Source organism: Arachis ipaensis, chromosome B2 (assembly GCF_059453495.1).
Source record: "Arachis ipaensis isolate K30076 ecotype BB chromosome B2, ASM5945349v1, whole genome shotgun sequence".
In the NCBI taxonomy this organism is placed as follows: Eukaryota; Viridiplantae; Streptophyta; class Magnoliopsida; order Fabales; family Fabaceae; genus Arachis; species Arachis ipaensis.
In genome coordinates this window covers 36,776,854-36,800,718 of record NC_142437.1, presented here as the reverse complement: position 1 = coordinate 36,800,718, position 23,865 = coordinate 36,776,854, and the positions used below count along the sequence as shown (strand labels likewise).

The 23,865-nt window shown below is 37.3% G+C and overlaps 2 non-coding genes across 2 annotated transcripts; both read right to left on the bottom strand.

Annotated features, from left to right (window-relative positions):
• Positions 1 to 6,266: 6,266 nt before the first annotated feature.
• On the bottom strand, positions 6,267 to 6,374 carry LOC148573608 (small nucleolar RNA R71). The gene has a single exon (XR_015906483.1). It is a non-coding gene; the product is annotated as a small nucleolar RNA R71 (small nucleolar RNA).
• A 15,499-nt stretch (positions 6,375 to 21,873) lies between these two features.
• LOC148573607 (small nucleolar RNA R71) lies at positions 21,874 to 21,981 on the bottom strand. Its single transcript, XR_015906441.1, has one exon. It is a non-coding gene; the product is annotated as a small nucleolar RNA R71 (small nucleolar RNA).
• Between the last annotated feature and the right edge of the window lie 1,884 nt (positions 21,982 to 23,865).

The following is a 23,865-nucleotide window of genomic DNA, read 5'->3' as shown; positions in this document are numbered from 1 at the left end:
TGCCTATGTTAGGGTGATTGCGATTGGATTTGACCACTACTTGACTCAGGCGGATACCACAAGTGCAAAACCTAGACTTTGGATAAGCAACCATGTTTGTATTAATAAAAAGAATTTATTTTGTCTCGTCATTGCATTGCATCCCACTGTAATAGTTTCTACTGCTATGTCAGCTTATGCATTTTGTCACCGAGGTTCTTAATGTCAAAGGCTCAAACGCTCAATTAGAAGAATGTGTTTGCCTCAGCCCGTACTTGATGGTAATCATTGTCCAAAACTCTTTGTTCCAATTCTCTAGCTTTATCATTAATGTCGATATTTTACCTAAAGATTCAATTTGGGTGTTTAAGGTGTCACTAGCATTGAACCTTAGCCAATATCAGTTAGGGGCATACCAACCACTGTAGGGACTAGAAGATCATCCTTACTTCAGGTGCATTCGAATAGCGGACAAAAATTTGTTAAAAGCACCATAATTTCTGTCGTTTTATGCATTGTGAACACTTTTTTTGCATGGACCATGTAATGGGTATTTGTTTGTAGATTATGGGACCCTTTTTGTGGAACTAGCACTGACGGGCTTATGCACTCGATTGTAGGAGTATAGTAGTCTACGTGCTTGAATCCATCCACCGAAAGTGCCCAAATTTTAAAAGGAGGCAACTAGACTCCCTAATGGAGAGTATGATATGTGAACTTTGTCAACTTGCGTATCTGTTCAATTAACCTCTATTTGTAATATAATGGTGATTGATTGTGTGCAGTTGGTGCACGAAACTGGTTCCGCAAAATTCGCACAGATAGATCGGCAAGTATACCGGGTCGTCCAAGTAATACCTTAGGTGAGTGAGGGTCGATCCCACAGAGATTGTTGGTTTGAGCAAGCAGTGGTTACCTTACAGATCTTAGTTAGGCGGATAGAAAATATATTTTGTCACGGAGAACGCATAAAAACGGATAAATAAAGTTAGAAATACCAGATTGATTGTGAAAACAGTAATGGATAATTAGTTAAGGCTATAGAGATGCTTTTTCCTTCCGGATTAATCTTTCTCACTGTCTACTTCAATAGCCTTCTGATTCATTCAATGCCAGCCGTAAGTGATTAACTCATGTCCTCTAATCAAGTTAACCTCTTCCACTGCAGCAATCCACCATGTTGCAAGTGACTCATGTCCTCTCGTCAAGCCACTGCTAGGTTTCTCACTGTAACAGAAAAGGAAGCTCTAAACAGTCCACTCCCCTTCACGATCCTACTCAAGGTTCTACAGACAAGGCAGATCTTTCAGATCAGAAAGTGCTGCTTCTCTAACTCTAGCCTTGCACCACAGAGACCTCACGCACCCATAGTCAACGGGATTTCATGTCATGTTATCCAAAGTTGCTCAGATGCTCTATTGGAATCCGCAATGCAATCTCTAGCTTTGGTTCAACGCTATCCGGGTCAGGACTCGCACAGAACCCATGTAGAACAAGGGTGATTGTCATAAGTCACCGTCAATTCATGAGATGAAGAATAAGAATGCATAAGAGAATAGAATCAGAATTGTAGTGAAATAGAACAGTAATATTATTAATCCATGAAACTCAACAGAGCTCCTAACCCTAACTTAGGAAGTTAGTTATTTATGCTGATAGAAAAATACAATGGAAACGTAAAAGTGGGTGTAACACCCCAATTACCCTAAGCCTTACCTCTAGCCGTAAGGCAAAGGTTAATCAAAGGTTACGACAATTCTAAGGCTTATACATATTTATATAGAAGGAAATAATATATTCTAGAAGCCTGATGAAGGATTGAGCTCAAAAACAGGATTACAAAAGCGCGAAATATTCACACGAAGCTAATGCATAAGATACAAGATATAGATGCAAAGGAATGGAATATATATAGATATAATAGTGTAATAATCATAGGGGACTAGTCGCGACTTGCGGAGTTTAAGCCGACTATTATATACAGACATATAGATTTTGGAGTTAAAAACAGCTTATGCAACTATTTTCTCAAATAAGCCTCTAAGGCCATAAAGATAAATATACAAAAGATGTGAGAGCAACTATAACAAAGAAAAACATAAATAAACCAAGGAGGAATCATACTCCGCTCTGTCACTGATGAGCGAATAATTTATACGCTTTTTGGCATTGTTTTTAGTTTGTTTTTAGTAGAATCTAGTTACTTTTAGGGATGTTTTCATTAGTTTTTATGTTAAATTCACATTTCTGGACTTTACTATGAGTTTGTGTGTTTTTCTGTGATTTCAGGTATTTTCTGGCTGAAATTGAGGGACTTCAGCAAAAATCAGATTCAGAGGTTGAAGAAGGACTGCTGATGCTGTTGGATTCTGACCTCCCTGCACTCAAAGTGGATTTTCTGGAGCTACAAAACTCGAAATGGCGCGCTTCTAATTGCGTTGGAAAGTAGACATCCAGGGCTTTCCAGAAATGTATAATAGACTATACTTTGCCCAAGTTTAGATGACGCAAACTGGCGTTCAACGCCAGCTCTCTGCCCAATTCTGGCGTCCAGCGCCAGAAACAAGCTGCAAAGTGGAGTTCAACGCCCAAACTGGCGTTCAACTCCAGGAATGACCTCTACACGTGTAACACTCAAGCTCAGCCCAAGCACACACCAAGTGGGCCCCGGAAGTGGATTTATGCATCAATTACTTACTTCTGTAAACCCTAGTGACTAGTTTATTATAAATAGAACTTTTTATCATTGTATTCACAGTCTTGGTTACTCCGGTTCCCCTCTGGGGTCGAGACCAATGAACTCCATTATCACTTATGTATTTTCAATGGTAGAGTTTCTGCACTCCATAGATTAAGGTGTGGAGCTCTGCTGTTCTTCAAAGATTAATGCAAAGTACTACTGTTTTCTATTCAATTCATCTTATTTCGCTTCTAAGATATTCATTTGCTCTTCAACCTGAATGTGATGAATGTGACAATCATCATCATTCCCTATGAATGCGTGCCTGACAACCACTTCCGTTCTACCTTCGACTGAATGAGTATCTCTTAGATCTCTTAATCAGAATCTTCGTGGTGTAAGCTAGAATGATGGCGGCATTCAAGAGAATCCGGAAAGTCTAAACCTTGTCTGTGGTATTCCAAGTAGGATTCAATGATTGAATGACTGTGACGAGCTTCAAACTCGTGATTTCTGGGCGTAGTGACAGATGCAAAAGGATAGTAAATCCTATTCCAGCATGATCGAGAACCGACAGATGAATAGCCGTGCCGTGACAGAGTGCGTTGACCATGTTCACTGAGAGGATAGGATGTAACCATTGACAAGGGTGATGCCTCCAGATGATTAGCCGTGCCGTGACAGGACATTTGGATCATTTTCCCGAGAGAAGACCGAAAGTAGCCATTGACAATGGGACGCATTACATAAAGCCAGCCATGGAAAGGAGTAAGACTGATTGGATGAAGATAGCAGGAAAGCAGAGGTTCAGAGGAACGAAAGCATCTCTATTCGCTTATCTGAAATTCTCACCAATGATTTACATAAGTATTTCTATCCCTATTTTATTATTAATTTCGAAAACCCCATTATTATTTTATATCCGCCTGACTGAGATTTACAAGGTGACCATAGCTTGCTTCATACCAACAATCTCTGTGGGATTCGACCCTTACTCACGTAAGGTATTACTTGGACGACCCAGTGCACTTGCTGGTTAGTTGTGCGAAGTTGTGAACCATGGTATTGGCATCATGTTTTTGGCGCCATTACCAGGGAAAGAAAGAGCGATGAATTTTACATAATCAAAGTGTAGTCACAATTTCTGCGCACCAAGTTTTTGGCGCCGTTGCCGGGGATTGTTCGAGTTTGGACAACTGACGGTTCATCTTGTTGCTCAGATTAGGTAATTTTCTTTTTGTTTTATTTTCAAAAAAAATTTTTCAAAAATATTTCAAAATTTTCTCACCTGTTTTCGGAAAAAAAAATGTTTTCAAAAATATATTTTTATTCAGAATTTTTAAGAATGAATTCTAGTGTTTCACGAAGCATGTGAAGCCTGGCTGGCTGTAAAGCCATGTCTAAATTCATTTGGACTGAGGCTTGCAATTTGTTATCAAGAGCAAGTTAGTTGTTGTTAATCCATCTATTGTTGTTCCTGATTTACATGCTGAAGCTTGGCTGGCCATTGGCCATGTCTAGTGTTTTGGACCGGAGCTTTCATTGAAAGCTTGGCTGGCTAGTGAGCCATGTCTAATTCCTGGACTGAAACTTTAGCCTTACATGGCAAGATTCCTGGAATTCATATTAAAAATTTTGAAATCTTTATTTTTGTTTTTCAAATAATTTTCGAAAAAAATCCAAAAAAAAATTAGAAAATCATAAAAATAAAAAATATTTTTCTGTTTCTTGTTTGAGTCTTGAGTTATGTTATAAGTTTGGTGTCAATTGCATGTGCATCTTGCATTTTTCGAAAATTTTCATGCATTCATAGTGTTCTTCAAGATCTTCAAGTTGTTCTTGGTAAGTCTTCTTGTTAGATCTTTGCATTTGCATATTTTGTGTCTTATCTTGTTTTTCATATGCATTCTTGAATTCTTAGTGTCTAAGCATTAAAGAATTCTAAATTTGGTGTCTTGCATGTTTTCTTTGCATTAAAAATTTTTCAAAAAACGTGTTCTTGATGTTCATCATGATCTTCATAGTGTTCTTGGTGTTCATCTTGACATTCATAGCATTCTTGCATGCATTCATTGTTTTGATTCACAACTTTCATGCATTGCATCATTTTTCTTGTTTTTCTCTCTCATCATAAAAATTGAAAAATAAAAAAAAATATCTTTCCCTTTTTCTCTCTCATAAATTCGAAAATGAGATTTGACTTTTTCAAAAAATTTTAAAATCTAGTTGTTTTCATGAGTCAAGTCAAAATTTTAAATTTAAAAATCTCACCTTTTTCAAAATCTTTTTCAAAAATCAAATCTTTTTCAAATTTCCTAATTATTTTCAAAAATTCCAAAAATTTTTTTCAAAAATTTTTTTCTTATTTTTATATCAAATTTTCGAAAATAACATCATCAATTAATGTTTTGATTCAAAAATTTCAAGTTTGTTACTTACTTGTTAAGAAAGATTCAAACTTTAAGTTCTAGAATCATATCTTGTGATTTCTTGTGAATCAAGTCATTAATTGTGATTTTAAAAATCAAATCTTTTTCAAAACTAATTTCAATCATATCTTTTCAAAATATCTTCTTATTTATCTTTTTCAAAAATTTGATTTCAAAATTTTTTTTCTAACTTCCTAACTTCTTATCTTTTCAAAATTTGTTTCAACTAACTAACTAACTTTTTGTTTGTTTCTTATCTTTTTCAAAACTACCTAACTAACTCTCTCTCTCTCTCTAATTTTCGAAAATATCTTTCCCCTTCTTCAAAAATTTCTTTTTAATTAACTAATTATTTTTTTTTATTTTAAAAATTTTCGAAAAAAAAATTACTAACATTTTTCAAAAACTATTTTCGAAAATCACTAACTCTTTTTCAAAAATTATTTTCGAAAATTTCCCTTCTCTCTCATCTTCCTCTATTTATTTATTCATCTACTAACACTTCATCTCACCCAAATTCGAACCCCCTCTTCCATTTGTGTTCGAAATTCTTATTCTTCTTTTCTTCTAACTCACACTGGGACCTCTATACTGTGGTAAAAAGGACCCCTATTATTATTATTTTTCTGTTCTCTCTTTTTCATATGAGCAGGAGCAAGGATAAGAATATTTTTGTTGAAGCAGATCCAGAACCTGAAAGGACTCTAAAGAGGAAATTAAGAGAAGCTAAATTACAACAATCCAGAGAGAACCTTTTAGAAATTTTTGAACAGGAAGAGGAGATGGCAGCCGAAAATAATAATAATGCAAGGAGAATGCTTGGTGACTTTATTGCACCTAATTCCAATTTACATGGAAGAAGCATCTCCATTCCTGCCATTGGAGCAAACAATTTTGAGCTGAAAGCTCAATTAGTTTCTCTGATGCAGCAGAACTGCAAGTTTCATGGACTTCCATCTGAAGATCCCTTTCAGTTCTTAACTGAATTCTTGCAGATCTGTGATACTGTTAAGACTAATGGAGTAGATCCTGAAGTCTACAGGCTCATGCTTTTCCCATTTGCTGTAAGAGACAAAGCTAGAATATGGTTGGACTCTCAACCTAAAGACAGCCTGAACTCTTGGGATAAGCTGGTCACGGTTTTCTTAGCCAAGTTCTTTCCTCCTCAAAAGCTGAGCAAGCTTAGAGTGGATGTTCAAACCTTCAAACAAAAAGAAAGTGAATCCCTCTATGAAGCTTGGGAAAGATACAAACAGTTGACCAAAAAGTGTCCTTCTGACATGCTTTTAGAATGGACCATCCTGGATATATTCTATGATGGTCTGTCTGAGTTATCTAAGATGTCATTGGATACCTCTGCATGTGGATCCATTCACCTAAAGAAAACGCCTGCAGAAATCACAAAATTCTGCAACTCTGTAGAATTTCAGATTTTGACACCAAACTTTGAATAATCATAACTTCCTCTACAAAAATCCAAATTTTACAAACTTTATATCAATTTGAAGATTTTCAATGAACTTTAATTTAACTCAAATCTCAACAAATTTCGAAAATCGGGGCTCAAGTTATGATCTATCAAAGTTCACCAAAAATCCATTTTTACCTAAAAACCTCATAACCTCAATTTAACCAACTTTCAAACCAAAACCAATCTAATCACTACCCTAACAATACCAAAACAATATAAAAGTCCATACCACTCATTCCTCAATCTCAACCATCCATAATCTTCCATTTTTACTATTCCACACTATCAAAATCATTATTCTCCAACAAACCAAAAATCATCACATACAAACCTAATTCTCCTCATTCATCAATAACATTTCCAAACCATCACTCACTCAACAACCCACCAATTCTTCCACATTTAACCAAATCTCAACTCAATAATTATATTCACAATCACATTTCCTATCTCAATTTCCCAAACAAATATTCAAGCATCATAATATATATATATATAAAGTTGAGGTTCTTGTTGGTGAGTAGGACTTGGTGTGTGGTAATAATATATATATATATATATATATATATATATATATATATATATATATATATATATATATATATATATATTATTACCACACACCAAGTCCTACTCACCAACAAGAACCTCAACTTTACCACCAATTAAATATACCAATCCATATCATATACAACTATTACATACTCTACCAATAATTTTCACCATTCACAATCATTCTATCATCATTCACATATCTTCAACTTAATCCACATCATCTAACAATCCTATCAACATTTCACAAGCCACTACACATATACATAACAACACAATTATCTCAATCAATCAACAACATCAATAGTTCAAATCCTATCTTAGGGTCAACTAGCCTAAGTGTCCATAAACATTACATATTACATAAAGAAAACCGAAACCATACCTTGACCGATTCCCAAACGCTCCAAACACCAAAACGAAGCCACCAAACTTGATCCAAAGCCTCAACCAACTCCAACAAACACCAAAGCTCAAACTAACAACACATATATCACCAAAATCAAAACCTAAAATAGACAAAACAACTAAACACAAGGGTTTAGTGAAACCTTACCTTACCCAACGAGATTAGAGGTAAAATTCAACAATTATCCGCTATTAGAGATCGCTTAAACAAGCAAAATGACAAAACTTGCTAAGAAACCAAATCCAAAAACATGCAGAAACTTAGGGCACGAAACTAGAGAGTGAACAGCAATTTCTTACCAGTTTCTTTAGATAAAAAGGAAGAGCTCGTCGAGAGCTTAACGTGACTGCAAACGGCTCGTCAATCGGAGCTCCGGATCAAAAGTTATGACTCCCGGAAGGTGGAGGTGAATAGTGTCACCCCCTTCCTTCTCCCTTCTCTCTTCTCACCGCCCCTCTCTCTTTCTTTTCTAAAAAATGAGCTCAAAGCTCATTAAATGAGCTTATATATGTTGGACCTTGGACCCGGTTTGGACCCGGTCCAATCTGTTATTATTTTTAGCCTGTTTGGCCCCACTTTAGGCCAAAACATTTAAGATTAGTGCCCGGTTTTCAATTCTAAATTATTTTCATCCTTTCAAAACAATAAATCAATTTTTCAAAATATTATTTTTCTCAAAACACAGTATCGGACAGGCTTAAACCGGTTCGACCAGTTTGGCTACCGGTTCTCTTGCTTTCGTAGAAAATACATTTTCTGACTCAGAAAAATTCACTGAAACCAAATTTCACCTTTATATTTTCAAATTAAAACTTCTAAATTTTGAATCCATCTCGGGCACTTAAAATTATTATTTTATCAAAACGGTTTTACGTGAAAACCCCGGTTCTTACAGTGGACAAGAGTCCTCAACAAGGGTAAACTCTTGTCTATATATACTAATCTAATGACCAAGGATTACAGAAATAAGGTAAACTAAGTTGATAGTGCAAAAATCCACTTCTGGGGCCCACTTGGTGAGTATTTGGGCTAAAATTGAGTGTCTCCCACGAGCTAGGGTCCCTTAGGGGCGTTAAACACTGGCTAGGGACCCCCTTTTGGGCGTTGGATGCCAGCTACTTGATGACAAGTCTTCTTATACCATTTTTTCAAGCATTTTTCACTTGTTTCATTAGTTTTATGTACTTTCTTGCATTGTAAGTTAGCAATTTGGAGTGGAATTGCATAGTTTCTTTGAATCAATCAACCACCCTTTAATTGACACAAAATCATGAAGTTTAAGCTAAAATTAATTGGTTTTAAATGAATTTTAAGCTTTGTGAATTTGGTGATACTTTGATTGGTTGTTTTGATTACTTGTAGGTGAAGAAAAGAAAAAATAAGGAAAGCGTAGCCTAAGGAGCATGATCTAAGGAAATAAAGAAAGCGTGCACAAGGAAAAGAAGCGTGGCCCAAGGAAGGAAAAGCGTGGATGCATTCAATGAACAAGGGCATAAAGCTCTTGCCAAGAGCTTAAAGCTCTTGTGGAGAGCTTTCCTTCAAATAATCAAAAGCCAAGCTCTTGCCAAGAGCTTTATTAAAAACACATGGAAGAAGGAAGCAAGGCAAGCTCACATTCAAAGCTATTGCCAAGAGCTTTGCCCAAGAGCTTTTTCGGACATTCCAAGGGAAAAATCAAGGAGAAAAAGCTCAACTATGCACTCACCAAGACTTGAATCCATGACCAAGGGGAGGGGGTCAGTGCTATTCCACAAGGAAAAACAAGCCAAAATTGGCTTATTTTCATTCAGCAAGGTTCGAACAGGGAGCATCAAGGAAGCAAGGCCTTGTGCGCTACTCTTGTGCCAAGGAAAATAGCCACCAAGTGCTTCACCCAAGGCTTGAACCAGGTACCTCAAGGACAAGTAAAGCTCTTGCCAAGAGCTTTTAAGCTCTTGCAAAGAGCTTTGTTCTCTTGTCACAAAGAAAAGGCGCGTAACACTTTGGCAAGGAAGGGAACCAAAGCTCTTGGCCAAAGCTCTTGCCAAGAGCCGAACTTTCCCCTGGGAGGTGCACCATGGGCCAAAAATTCATCAAAAATCCAAATTAATTCATTTCTTCACCAATTATGAGAGCCCACCCAAATTCTTAGATCCACATTAGGAAGTGTATAAATAGATGTTAGTTAGATGTAGAAAGGACCTTTGCTTTGACTTTTGGATTTTTTTGTAATTTGCTTTCTGTTTTGAATTCTGCTTGCTCTTTGGGAAACCTCTGCTTGAATTGGAAGGAGAATTGAGTTCTCTTCCTTTGGGAATTTTTTTCCTTCTCTGCAAAGCTTTGTTTGAGTCTTAAGTGTGAAGAATTGAGGAATTTCTGTCTCACTCTCCTCTTAAGATCTCTCTGTTTAATCTGCTGCATAATTCAAGAATTTGAGTTCTTTTACTGATTTTCATCTTCAATTCTCTTTAAATTGCCTTCTAGATTGGATCAAGGAAGGTGGTGAGATCTAGACTTGGATTTCTAGTCTCTTGATTCCTGAGATCTGCATTTTCATTCTAGTTCATCTGCTGAATGCTTCTTCAAGCTAATTTACTTTTCTGTTTGAGATCTACTTCAATTCAATTTATCTTCTACTCTTCTGCTGGTTGCAACTTACTTGTGATTATTTAAATTCTGCATTCCCAGTCCCAAAATCCTTTTATTATTCAAGCCATTTACATTTCTTGCACTTTAAGCTTCAGTCATTTACATTTCTTGCAATCTAAGTTTCTGCAATTTATATTACTTGCAATTTAAGATTCAGCTTCTTTACTTCCTTTGCTCTTTAATTTACTGCAATTCTTCCCTCTCCCTTTACATTTCATGCAATTTAGCTTCTGCCAATTACAAACCACTCAACCCAATATTTGATTCGCTTGACTAAATCAACCACTAAACTAAAATTGCTCAATCCTTCAATCCCTGTGGGATCGACCTCACTCATGTGAGTTATTATTACTTGATGCGACCTGGTACACTTGCCGGTGAGTTTTGTGTTGGATCATTTTCCACACGTCACTACTCCTCTGTGGGCGTTAAACGCCAGGAATGGGGCAGGTGGCTGACGTTGAATGCCAGTTTTGGGCCTTCATTTCCGAAGCAAAGTATAAACTATTATATATTTCTGGAAAGCCCTGGATGTTAGCCTTCCATAGCCATTAAGAGCGCGCCATTTGGACTTCTGTAGCTCTAGAAAAGCTCTTTCGAGTGCATGGAGGTTAGATCCTGACAGTATCTGCAGTGCTTTCTCTGTCTCTGAATCAGACTTTTGCTCAATCTCCTCAATTTCAGCTAGAAAATACCTGAAATCACCATAAAACACAGAAATTCAAAGTAAAATCCAAAAATGTGAATTTTGCACTAAAACCTATGAAAACATAATAAAACTTAAACAAAACATAATAAAAACTATATGAAAATAATGCCAAAAAGCGTATAAAATATCCGCTCATCAGAACACCAAACTTAAACTGTTCCTTGTCCCCAAGCAACCAAAAACAAAGTAGGATAAAAAGAATAGAAGGACATAATAAAACTCAGAGTTCTCAATAAAGCTCAGTTTCAATTAGATGAGAGGGAGTAGTAGCTTTTTGCTTCTGAATAGTTTTGGCATCTCACTATCCTTTGAAGCTCAGAATGGTTGGCATCTTTAATAACTTAGAATCCAGATGATATTATTGACTCTCCTAGTTTAGTTCTTTTTTACTCTTGAACACATCTTCTTTTGAGTCTTGGCCGTGACCCTAAGCACTTTGTTTTCCAGTATTACCATCGGATACATAAATGCCATAGACACTTAACTGGGTGAACCCGTTCGGATTGTGATTCAGCTTTGCTAGAATCCCCAGCTAGTGGTGTCCAGAGTTCTTAAGCACACTCTTTTGCTTTGGATCATGACTTTAACTGCTCAGTCTCAAGCTTTTCACTTGACACCTTCACACCACAAGCATATAGTTAGGGGAGGAGTTCATTTGAACTTTTTAGGCCAAGATTTTTTCTTTTAGGCCCTCCTAATCATTGATGCTCAAAGCCTTGGATCCTTGCTCTTGCCTTTTAATTTAAAGAACTATTGGATTTTTCTTTCTTTTTCTTTTTCTGCTTTTTTTTTTTTTGCATATATATATATTTGCTTTTTGCTGCTTTTTCTTGCTTCAAGAATCAATTTTTAGATTTTTCATATTACCAATAATACTTCACTTTCATCATCATTCTTTCAAGAACCAACATTCTTTAACTCCAACATCAAATATGCACTGTTCATTCATACATTCAGAAAACAAAAGCAATGCCACTACATCAAATAATTGAACTATTCTTAATATATAACTCGAAATTCATGCATCTTACTTTTCTTTTTCTATTAAAATTTTTTCTTTTAAGCAAGGTGAGAAATGCATGGAATATTCAATAGCTTTAAGACATAAAGATGATCATGTACTAAAAACAGATAATAAGATAAAATACAATGAAAACAGATAAATGACATAAGTAGAGGGAATTAAGGGAACGAATCCACCTTAGTGATGGCGGCAACTACTCCTTTTGGAAGATCCAATGGAGTTCTTGATTTCTTCTATGTCATGCCCCTGCCTCTGTTGTTCTTTCCTCATAACTCTTTGATCTTCCCTCATGGCCCTTTGATCTTCTCTTATGTCATGGAGGACGGTGGAATGTTCTTGATGTCCCATCCTTAGTTGATCCATGCTAGAGCTCAATTCTCCTAGAGAAGTGTGCAGTTAGTCCCAATAGCCTTGGGGAGGAAAATGCATCCCTTGAGGCATCTTAGGGATTTCTTGTTGAGGTAGCTCCACATGCTCTTGTTGTGTTCCATGTGCTGGCTCTCTAGTTTTCTCCATCCTTCTTTTAGTCATGGGCTTGTCTTCCTTAATGGGAATGACTCCTTCTATGACAATTCCAGCTGAATTGCATAGATGACAGATAAGGTGAGGGAATGCCAACCTTGCTAAGGTGGAAGACTTTTCAGCCTTCTTGTGCAACTCTTGAGGTATTACCTCATGCACCTCCACCTCACTCCCAATCATGATGCAATGAATCATGATGGCCCTGTCAATAGTTACTTCTGATCGATTGCTAGTAGGGATAATAGAGCGTTGGATAAATTCCAACCATCCTCTAGCTACAGGCTTGAGGTCAAGCCTTTTCAGTTAGATAAGCTTGCCTTGAGTATCCCTCTTCCACTGAGCTCCTTCCACACAAATATCTGAAAGGACTTGGTCCAGCCTCTGATCAAAATTGACTCTCTAGTGTAAGGATGTAAGTCTCCTTGCATCACTGGCAAATGGAGCACTAACCTTACACTCTCCGAGCTGAAATCCAAGGGTTGCCCTCGGACCATGGTGCTCCAATTTTTGGGATGAAGGTTCATACTAGTGTCATGGTTTTTAGTGACCCATGCATTAGCATAGAACTCTTGCACCATCAAGATTCCAACTTCCGAGATAGGATTGGTTAGGACTTCCCAACCTCTCCTTTGTATTTCTCTTAGGATCTCCGGGTACTCATTCTTTTTTAGCTTAAAGGGGACTTTAGGAATCACCCTCTTCTTTGCCACTACTTCATAAAAGTGGTCTTGATGGGCTTTGGTGATGAATCTTTCCATCTCCCAAGATTCAGAGGTGGAAGTAACTGCTTTCCCTTTCCTCTTTCTAGAGGTTTCTCCGACTTTGGGTGCCATAAGTATGAATGAGAAGAAAAAAGCAATGCTTTTTCAGCACCAAACTTAAAAGTTTTGCTCGTCCTCGAGCAAAATATGAAGAAAAGAGGAGAAGAAGAAGAGAATAGAGGAGATGGAGGGATATAGTGGGTTTGACCAAGTGGGGCTATTAGTGTATGAATGGTGTGTGTATGAAGGGTAGGAAGAAGGGGTATTTATAGAGGTGGGATTGGGTAGGGTTCGAATGAATGGATGGGAATTAGGTGAGAAATTTTGAATTTAAAGTGGGTGGGGGTTGGTGGGAGTTATGATGGTTTTAGGAAGAGATATAGATGTGAGTGGGTTAGGGTTTATAGGGAATAATGTGTGGAGAAGAGTGAAAGTAAGAGAGAGAAGAAGGTGGGGTAGGTTAAGATTATGTAGGACCCACTGGTCCTGAGGGGCTAGGGACTTCGAGTTCCCTACCCCCTTGTGGGCATTGAATACCCAGCTCTTGCTCCTTGCTGGCGTTCAACGCCAGCAATGTGCCTCTTATTAGGCATTGAACGCCCATCGGGGTGTTCCTACCTAGCGTTCAACGCCAGGTCTCTGCCTCCTAGCTAGCATTCAACGCCAGCTTCAGACTCCATGGCTGGTGTTCAACACCAGCAATGCTGCTCCTCATGGGCATTGAACGCCCACTCTGGCCTCCCTGGCTGGCGTTCAACGCCAGAAGGATTCATTCTCCAGGGTGTTCTGTTTCCAGCTTTGACTGTTTCTGTTTCTGTTTTAACTACTACACATGATCACAAACTTAATGAAAACATGAAAATTAAACTGTTAAAACTTAAATAAACTTAATGAAAAACAGAAATAACTTTAATTATGGTTGGGTTGCCTCCCAACAAGCGCTTCTTTAACGTCACTAGCTTGACGGTTAGCTCCTTACGGATATGGATAGGGGCTCAGAATTTTGCCCCTTATAGTGAACTTCTTGCTTGTGCTCTCCTGGATAAGTTCCACATGTTCTAGAGACAGGATCCTGTTCACAGTGTATGGAATGACTGGATTATCAGTAAAGACAACTCTCATCCCAAGTGAGAGGCTTTCAGTGGGAATTTTCCTATCCCTCCAGCCTTTAGGCACTTTCTTCTTAGTACCAATGTTTTCAGTGCTTGATAATGGCTGCCCAACACCAAACTTAGAGTTGATGTCTGGGGGCTCTATATAGCTCTGCACTGAGAGAGAGGGTTGGAACACTAAGTGTTGTACAACTATCTTTTTTCTATCAGAGGGAGAGTTGGGGTTAGGCATCTTGAACAAGATGTGGTCCTCCCATAACTGTAGAATCAATTCTCCCTTTGCTACATCAATGATGGCATTGGCAGTGGCTAGGAAGGGTCTTCCAAGGATGATGGCTGACGAATAGGATTCTAGCTAGTTTAGAATTTTTATAAAAAATATAATCGCGTTGGTAGTATAGTTTCTAAACCAACAGAAAATCCTTTCGTACAAAAGTTTTGGTTGTCACAAGTAACAAACTCCTTTGAAATTGATAACCGAAGTATTTAACCTCGGGTCGTCTTCTCAAGAAATTGCAGGGAGGTGTTCTTATTATTGGTTGTGAGTTTGTAAATTGGGGGTTTTTAATGTATAAGATAAAAAGCGAGAATAGTAAATGGCAAGAAAGTAAATTGTAAGGAATTAATTTAAATAAATAATAAAACTCTTGGCAAGGTGTAAGAACTGGAAGTCCTATCCTAGTTATCCTTATCAATTGTGATGAGAATTGGATTTTTCTCCCACTTTGTTAACCTCTAACTATGAAGGTAAGTTAAGTGGATGAATTAATTTGAATCCTCAAGTCCTAGTCTTTCCTTGGGAAGGGCTAGAGTTATTGGAACTCGAATTAATTCTTGAAGAATTCCAATTTTCAGTCAACACCTCGAGGTTGATAACTCAAGCGTCACCAATTATTTAACCAAAGCCAAAAGGGGAAAATCTATTTGAATGAAAATAATTTGGATAAATTGAAAGCATTCATAACATAAATAAAACAATCTTAAATCTGAAATACCCCAATAATGTGTATTAAATAAGAAAATCATAACATGAATGTAGCAAAAGTCAAGTTGAAAAGATAAATAATAATTAAAGTAATAGAATAAATAAAAATAGAAAATAAATTAAAGGAATAGTGAACCTGTACTTGAAGAGAAGTAATCCTAAAATTAAGAGAAATCCTAATCCTAAATCCTAAGATAGAGGAGAGAACCTCTCTCTCTAAAACTACATCTAAAACCTAAAATTATGTGAATATGAGTTGGTGATTATGAATGAATGGACTCCTCCACTTTATAGCCTCTGATCTGTGTTTTCTGGACCGAAAACTGGGTCGAAAACAGCCCAAAAATCGCTGGAGAAGAAATCTGCCACGCTTATTTTCGTCACTGCGACGCGTCCGCGTGGAGCGCACGTTCGCATTGCTTAGCGTCAGGAAAACTATGGCATATTATATATCAAATCGAAGCCCTAGACGTTAGTTTTCCAACGCAACTGAAACCGCATCGTTTGGACCTTTGTAGCTCAAGTTATGACCGTTTGAGTGCGAAGAGGTCAGGCTAGACAGCTTAGCAATTTCTTCAACTTCTTGTATTTCTTCTACTTTTGTATGCTTTCTTTCCATCCTCTGAGCCATTCCTGCCCTATAATCTCTGAAAACACTTAACACACATATCAAGGCATCTAATGGTAATAAGAGAGGATTAATAATAAGCAATTTAAAGGCCAAAGAAGCATGTTTTCAATCATAGCACAAAATCAGGAAGGAAAACGTAAAACATGCGAATAGTATGAATAAATGGGTAAAGAGTTGATAAAAACCACTCTATTGAGCACAAGATAAACCATAAAATAGTGGTTTATCAATGGCTTCATCCTCTTCCTCCCCAGTATCTAAGATTATGAAGTCTGCAGGGATGTAAAGGTTCTCAACCTTTACCAAGACATCCTCTACCAGATCATATGCCTTCTTTATTGACTTGTCTGTCATCTCTAGTGAGATTCTTGCAGCTTGTACCTCAAAGATTCCCAATGTCTCCATTACAGAGAGTGGCATGAGGTTTATGCTTGACCCTAGGTCACACAGAGCCTTATCAAAGATAATGGTGCCTATGGTGCAAGGAATCAGGAAGCGTCCGGGATCCGGCAGCTTCTGAGGTAGTTTTTGCTGAACCAAGGCATTGAGTTTCTTGGTGAGCACTAGAGGTTCTTCTTCCAATGTCTCTGTGCCAAACAACTTGGCATTCAGCTTCATTAGAATTCCTAAGTACCGAGCAACTTGCTCCTCCCTAGTTTCCTCTTCCTCATCAGACGAAGCATACTCTTCAGATTCTATGATCTTCAACCAAGCACTCAAGGGAACCTCAATGGGTTCCTCATGAACCTTGCATGTTATCAGCTCTTCAATAGGGGAGTGCTCAGTGGGCTTAGAAGTCTCCATCTGTTGCTAAGAAGATGGGAATGGTGGTCTATTGTTGAACCTATTTTGAGTTCTTGATAAACCCCAATTAAGTGGTTTATCTTGTGCTTATTTTGGGAGATTTTATCACCTTTTTCCACATTTATTCAATGAAATAGCATGGTTTTGTAATTCTCCCTTAATTTGTGCTTAAGTGTAAAAACATGCTTTTTAGGCCCTTAAATTGGTGATTTTAATTCACTTTAATTCCATTCGATGCCTTGATGTGTTTGTTGAGTGATCTCAGGTTCATAAGGCAAGTATTGGATGGAAGAAATGAAGAGAAAAGCATGCAAAGTGGAGAATGCATGAGGAAACAAGGATTGGGAGCACATCAATGGACGCGCACGCGCCGCAGACGCGCGCGCGTGGAAGTGAAGTTGCATGGCGACGCGTACGCGTACATGGCGCGTACGTGTGGATAGGAAAATTGCCAAGCGACGCGTACGCGTCAAGCACGCGTACGCGTCGATGCTCGCACGTGACTCACTTAAAGGCAAAACGCTGGGGGGCGATTTCTGAGCTGCCCAAGCCCAATTCCAACTGATTCCTAAGGCTATTTCATGCAAAATTCAAGCTAGAGCAAGGGGGAGCACTTAGTTAGTCAACATGAGCCTTTAGTTAGTTTTCTAGAGAGAGAAGCTCCCTCTTCTCTCTAGAATTAGGTTAGGATTAGGTTAAATTCTTTTTTATCTAGATTTGATTACTTGATTTCATCTTGTTTCCTCTACAATTTCTTGTTTCTACATCTTGATTCTCTTAGTTTGTAATGTTAATTTCCCCTTTTATACTCTCTTTTATGTTGATGAACCATTGTTGGATCTTGATTTCTTCTAATGCAATTTTATGTTTCCATGTCTTCTTTTATGTTTATCTTCATTGCTATTGTTAATTTCTTGCTCATGATGGTTATGGATCTTGTTAATTCCTGTATTTTGTGATGTTTACTTTTATTGCACACTAGGTGTTTGATAGAATGTTCCCTTTAGTTTTTGAGTAGTTCTCTTTACTCTTGGCCTAGTGATGAGCGGATAATTTATACGCTTTTTAGCATTGTTTTTAGTATGTTTTTAGTATAATCTAGTTACTTTTAGGGATGTTTTCATTAGTTTTATGTTAAATTCACATTTCTGGACTTTACTATGAGTTTGTGTGTTTTTCTGTGATTTCAGGTATTTTCTGGCTGAAATTGAGGGACTTGAGCAAAAATCAGATTCAAAGGTTGAAGAAGGACTGCTGATGCTATTGGATTCTGACCTCCCTATACTCAAAGTGGATTTTCTGGAGCTACAGAACTCAAAATGGCGCGCTTCCAATTGCGTTGGAAAGTAGACATCCAGGGCTTTCCAGAAATATATAATAGTTTATACTTTTGCCGAGTTTAGATGATGTAAAAGGGCGTTGAACGCCAATTCTACGCTGCTGTCTGGAGTTAAACGCCAGAAACACGTCACAAACCAGAGTTGAACGCCAGAAATACGTTATAACCTGGCGTTCAACTCCAGAAAGAGCCTCTGCACGTGTAACATTCAAGCTCAGCCCAAGCACACACCAAGTGGGTCCCGGAAGTGGATTTATGCATCAATTACTTATCTCTGTAAACCCTAGTAACTAGTTTAGTATAAATAGGACTTTTTACTATTGTATTAGACATCTTAGGATCATCTTTGATCAGTTTTATGCTATCTTAGACTTTCATGGGGGCTGGCCATTCGGCCATGCCTGAACCATTATCACTTATGTATTTTCATACAGTAGAGTTTCTGCACTCCATAGATTAAGGTGTGGAGCTCTGCTGTTCCTCAAAGATTAATGCAAAGTACTACTGTTTTTCTATTCAATTCAACTTATTCCGCTTCTAAGATATTCATTCGCACTTCAACCTGAATGTGATGAACGTGATAATCATCATCATTCCCTATGAACGCGTGCCTGACAACTACTTCCATTCCACCTTAGATTGAATGAGTATCTCTTGGATCTCTTAATCAGAATCTTCGTGGTATAAGCTAGATTGATGGCGGCATTCATGAGAGTCCGGAAAGTCTAAACCTTGTCTGTGGTATTTCGAGTAGGACTCTGGGATTGAATGACTGTGACGAACTTCAAACTCGCGAGTGCTGGGCGTAGTGACAGACGCAAAAGGAGGGTGAATCCTATTCCAGTATGATCGAGAACCTCAGATGATTAGCCGTGCTGTGACAGAGCATTTGGACCATTTTCACAAGAGGATAGGATGCAGCCATTGACAAGGGTGATGCCTCCAAACGATTAGCCATGCAGTGACAGTGCATCGGACCATTTTTCAGAGAGGATTAAAAGTAGCCATTGACAACGGTGATGTCCTTACATAAAGCCAGCCATGGAAAGGAGTAAGACTGATTGGATGAAGACAACAGGAAAGTAGAGGTTCAGAGGAACGAAAGCATCTCTATACACTTATCTGAAATTCTCACCAATGATATACATAAGTATTTCTATCCTTATTTTCTATTTATTATTAATATTCGAAAACTCCATAACTATTTTATATCCGCATGACTGAGATTTACAAGGTTACCATAGCTTGCTTCATACCAACAATCTCCATGGGATCGACCCTTACTCACGTAAGGTTTATTACTTGGACGACCCAGTGCACTTGCTGGTTAGTTGTATCGAAATTGTGAATGAAAAATGATTTATTAAGACGTGTGTACAGAGTTTCTGGCGCCGTTGCCTGAGATCACAATTTCGTGCACCAAGTTTTTGGCACCGTTGCCGGGGATTGTTCGAGTTTGGACAACTGACGGTTCATCTTGTTGCTCAGATTAGGTAATTTTCTTTTTGTTTTATTTTCAAAAATTTTTCAAAAACCTTTCAAAAATTTCTCATCTGTTTTCGAAAAAAAAATCTTTTCAAAAATATATTTTTCTTCAGAATTTTTAAGAATGAATTCTAGAGTTTCATGAAGCATGTTGAAGCCTGGCTGGCTGTAAAGCCATGTCTAATTCTTTTGGATAGGGGCTTCCAACCATCAGCATAGAGGCAAGTTAATTGGAATGTCAGCCGTGGCATGTCTGAGTTACATACTAAAGCTTGGCTGGCTATTAAGCCATGCCTAACCCTCGGATTGGAGCTTTAGACTAAGAATACAAGATTCCTGGAATTCATATTAAAAAATTTTGAAATCCTTATTTTCTTTTTCCTATATGTTTTTTTTGAAAAAAATATACAAAAATCCAAAAAAAGTAATAAAAAAAATTCATAAAAATCAAAAATATTTCATGTTTCTTGTTTGAGTCTTGAGTCAAGTTGAAAGTTTGGTGTCAATTGCATATTCATCTTGCATTTTTCGAAAAAATTCATGCATTCATAGTGTTCTTCATGATCTTCAAGTTGTTCTTAGTAAGTCTTCTTGTTTGATCTTGATGTTTTCTTGTTTTACATCTTTTCTTGTTTTACATGTGCATTTTTGCATTCATAAGAGTCTATACATGAAAAATTTTTAAGTTTGGTGCCTTGCATGTTTTCTTTGCATTAAAAATTTTTCAAAAATAAATTCTTGATGTTCATCTTGTCATTCAAAGTGTTCTTGGTGTTCATCTTGACATTCATAGCATTCTTGTATGCATTCATTGTTTTGATCTAAAAATTTTCATGCATTGCATCATTTTCATGTTTTTCTCCCTCATCAAAAAAATTCAAAAATCAAAAAAATATCTTTCCCTTTTTCACTCATAAATTTCGAAAATTTGAGTTGACTTTTTCAAAAATTTTTAAAATCTAGTTGTTTTTATGAGTCAAATCAAATTTTCAATTTAAAAATCTTATCTTTTTCAAAATCTTTTTCAAAAATCAAATCTTTTTCATTTTTCTTATTTATTTTCGAAAATTTTAAAAAATATTTTTCAAAAATATTTTTCTTATCTTTATCTCCTAATTTTCGAAAATAACATCATCAATTAATGTTTTGATTCAAAAATTTCAAGTTTGTTACTTGCTTGTTAAGAAAGATTCAAACTTTGAGTTCTAGAATCATATCTTGTGATTTCTTGTGAATCAAGTCATTAATTGTGATTTTAAAAATCAAATCTTTTTCAAAACTAATTTCAATCATATCTTTTCAAAAAAATATCTCTTTATCTTATCTTTTTCAAAATTTGATTTTAAAATATCCTTTCTAACTTCTTATCTTCTTATCTTTTCAAAATTGATTTTCAAATTTGTTTCAACTAACTAACTAACTTTTTGTTTGTTTCTTATCTTTTTCAAAACTACCTAACTAACTCTCTCTCTCTCTCTAATTTTCGAAAATATCTTCGCTCTTTTTCAAAATTTCTTTTTAATTAACTAATTATTTTAATTTTTGATTTTAATTTTCGAAAAATTACTAACCTTTTTCCAAAACTATTTTCGAAAATCACTAACTCTTTTTCAAAATTAATTTTCGAAAATTCTCCTTCTCTCTCATCTCCTTCTATTTATTTAGTCATCTACTAACACTTCATCTCACCCAAATTCGAACCCCCTCTTCCATCTGTGTTCGAATTTTTTCTTCTTCTTTTCTTCTACTCACACAGGGACATCTATACTGTGGTAAAAAGGACCCCTATTATTATTATTTTTCTGTCCCTCTTTTTCATATGAGCAGGAGCAAGGACAAGAAAATTCTTATTGAAGCAGATCCAGAACCTGAAAGGACTCTGAAGAGGAAACTAAGAGAAGCTAAATTACAACAATCCAGCAAGCACCTTTCAGAAATTTTCGAACAGGAAGAGGAGATGGCAGTCGAAAATAATAATAATGCAAGGAGGATGCTTGGTGACTTTACTGCACCTAATTCCAATTTACATGGAAGAAGCATCTCCATTCCTGCCATTGGAGCAAACAATTTTGAGCTGAAACCTCAATTAGTTTCTCTGATGCAGCAGAACTGCAAGTTTCATGGACTTCCATCTGAAGATCTTTTTCAGTTCTTAACTGAATTCTTGCAGATCTGTGATACTGTTAAGACTAATAGAGTAGATCCTGAAGTTTACAGGCTCATGCTTTTCCCTTTTGCTGTGAGAGACAGAGCTAGAATATGGTTGGACTCTCAACCCAAAGATAGCCTGAACTCTTGGAATAAGCTGGTCAAGGCTTTCTTAGCCAAGTTCTTTCCTCCTCAAAAGCTGAGTAAGCTTAGAGTAGATGTTAAAACCTTTAGACAGAAAGAAGGTGAATTCCTCTATGAAGCTTGGGAGAGATACAAAGAACTGACCAAAAAGTGTCCTTCTGACATGCTTTCAGAATGGACCATCCTGGATATATTCTATGATGGTCTATCTAAATTGGCTAAAATGTCATTGGATACTTCTGCAGGTGGATCCATTTACCTAAAGAAAACGCCTGTAGAAGCTCAAGAACTCATTGACATGGTTGCTAATAACTAGTTCATGTACACTTCTGAGAGGAATGTTGTGAGTAATGGGACGCCTATGAAGAAGGGAGTTCTTGAAATTGATACTCTGAATGCCATACTGGCTCAGAATAAAATATTGACTCAGCAAGTCAATATGATTTCTTAGAGTCTGAATGGAATGCAAGCTGCATCCAACAGTACTCAAGAGACATCTTCTGAAGAAGAAGCTTATGATCATGAAAACCCTGCAATAGCAGAGGTGAATTACATGGGTGAACCTTATGGAAACACCTATAACCCCTCATGGAGAAATCACCCAAATCTCTCATGGAAGGATCAACAAAAGCCTCAACAAGGCTTTAATAATGGTGGAAGAAATAGGTTTAACAATAGTAAACCTTTTCCATCATCCACTCAGCAACAGACAGAGAACTCTGAACAAAATACCTATAATTTAGCAAACTTAGTCTCTGATCTATCTAAGACCACTGTGAGTTTCATGAATGAAACAAGGTCCTCCATTAGAAATTTGGAGGCACAAGTGGGCCAGCTGAGTAAAAGGATCACTGAAATCCCTCCTAGTACTCTCCCAAGCAATACAGAAGAAAATCCAAAAGGAGAGTGCAAGGCCATTGACATAGTCAACACGGCCGAACCTGGAGAGGAAGGGGAGGACGTAAATCCCAGTGAGGAAGACCTCCTGGGACGTCCAGTGATCAATAAGGAGTTTCCCTCTGAAGAACCAAAGGAATCTGAGGCTCATCTAGAGACCATAGAGATTCCATTGAACCTCCTTATGCCATTCATGAGCTCTGATGAGTATTCCTCTTCTGAAGAGAATGAGGATGTTACTGAAGAGCAAGTTGCCAAGTACCTTGGTGCAATCATGAAGCTGAATGCCAATTTATTTGGTAATGAGACTTGGGGAGATGAACCTCCCCTGTTCACCAATGAACTGAGTGATCTGGATCAACTGACATTGCCTCAGAAGAAACAGGATCCTGGAAAGTTCCTAATACCTTGTACCATAGGCACCATGATCTTTGAAAAGGCTCTGTGTGACCTTGGTTCAGGGATAAACCTCATACCCCTCTCTGTAATAGAGAAACTGGGAATCTTTGGGGTACAAGCTGCTAAAATCTCATTAGAGATGGCAGACAATTCAAGAAAATAGGCTTATGGACAAGTAGAGGACGTGTTAGTAAAGGTTGAAGGCCTTTACATCCCTGCTGATTTCATAGTCCTAGATACTGGGAAGGATGAGGATGAATCCATCATCCTTGGAAGACCCTTCCTAGCCACAGCAAGAGCTGTGATTGATGTTGACAGAGGTGAACTAGTCCTTCAATTGAATGAGGACTCCCTTGTGTTTAAAATTCGAGGTCATCCTTCTGTAAACATGGAGAGGAAGCATAAAAAGCTTCTCTCAAAACAGAGTCAACCAGAGCCCCCACAGTCAAACTCTAAGTTTGGTGTTGGGAGGCCACAACCAAACTCTAAGTTTGGTGTTGAACTCCCATATCCAAACTCTAAGTTTGGTGTTGGGAAGTCTCAACAATGCTCTGAACATCTGTGAGGCTCCATGAGAGCCCACTGTCAAGCTATTGACATTAAAGAAGCGCTTGTGGGAGGCAACCCAATTTTTATTTATCTAATTTTATTTTTCTTGTTCTTTCATGTTTTATTAGGTTCATGATCATGTGGAGTCACAAAATAAATATAAAAATTGAAAACGGAATCAAAAACAGCAGAGAAAAATCACACCCTG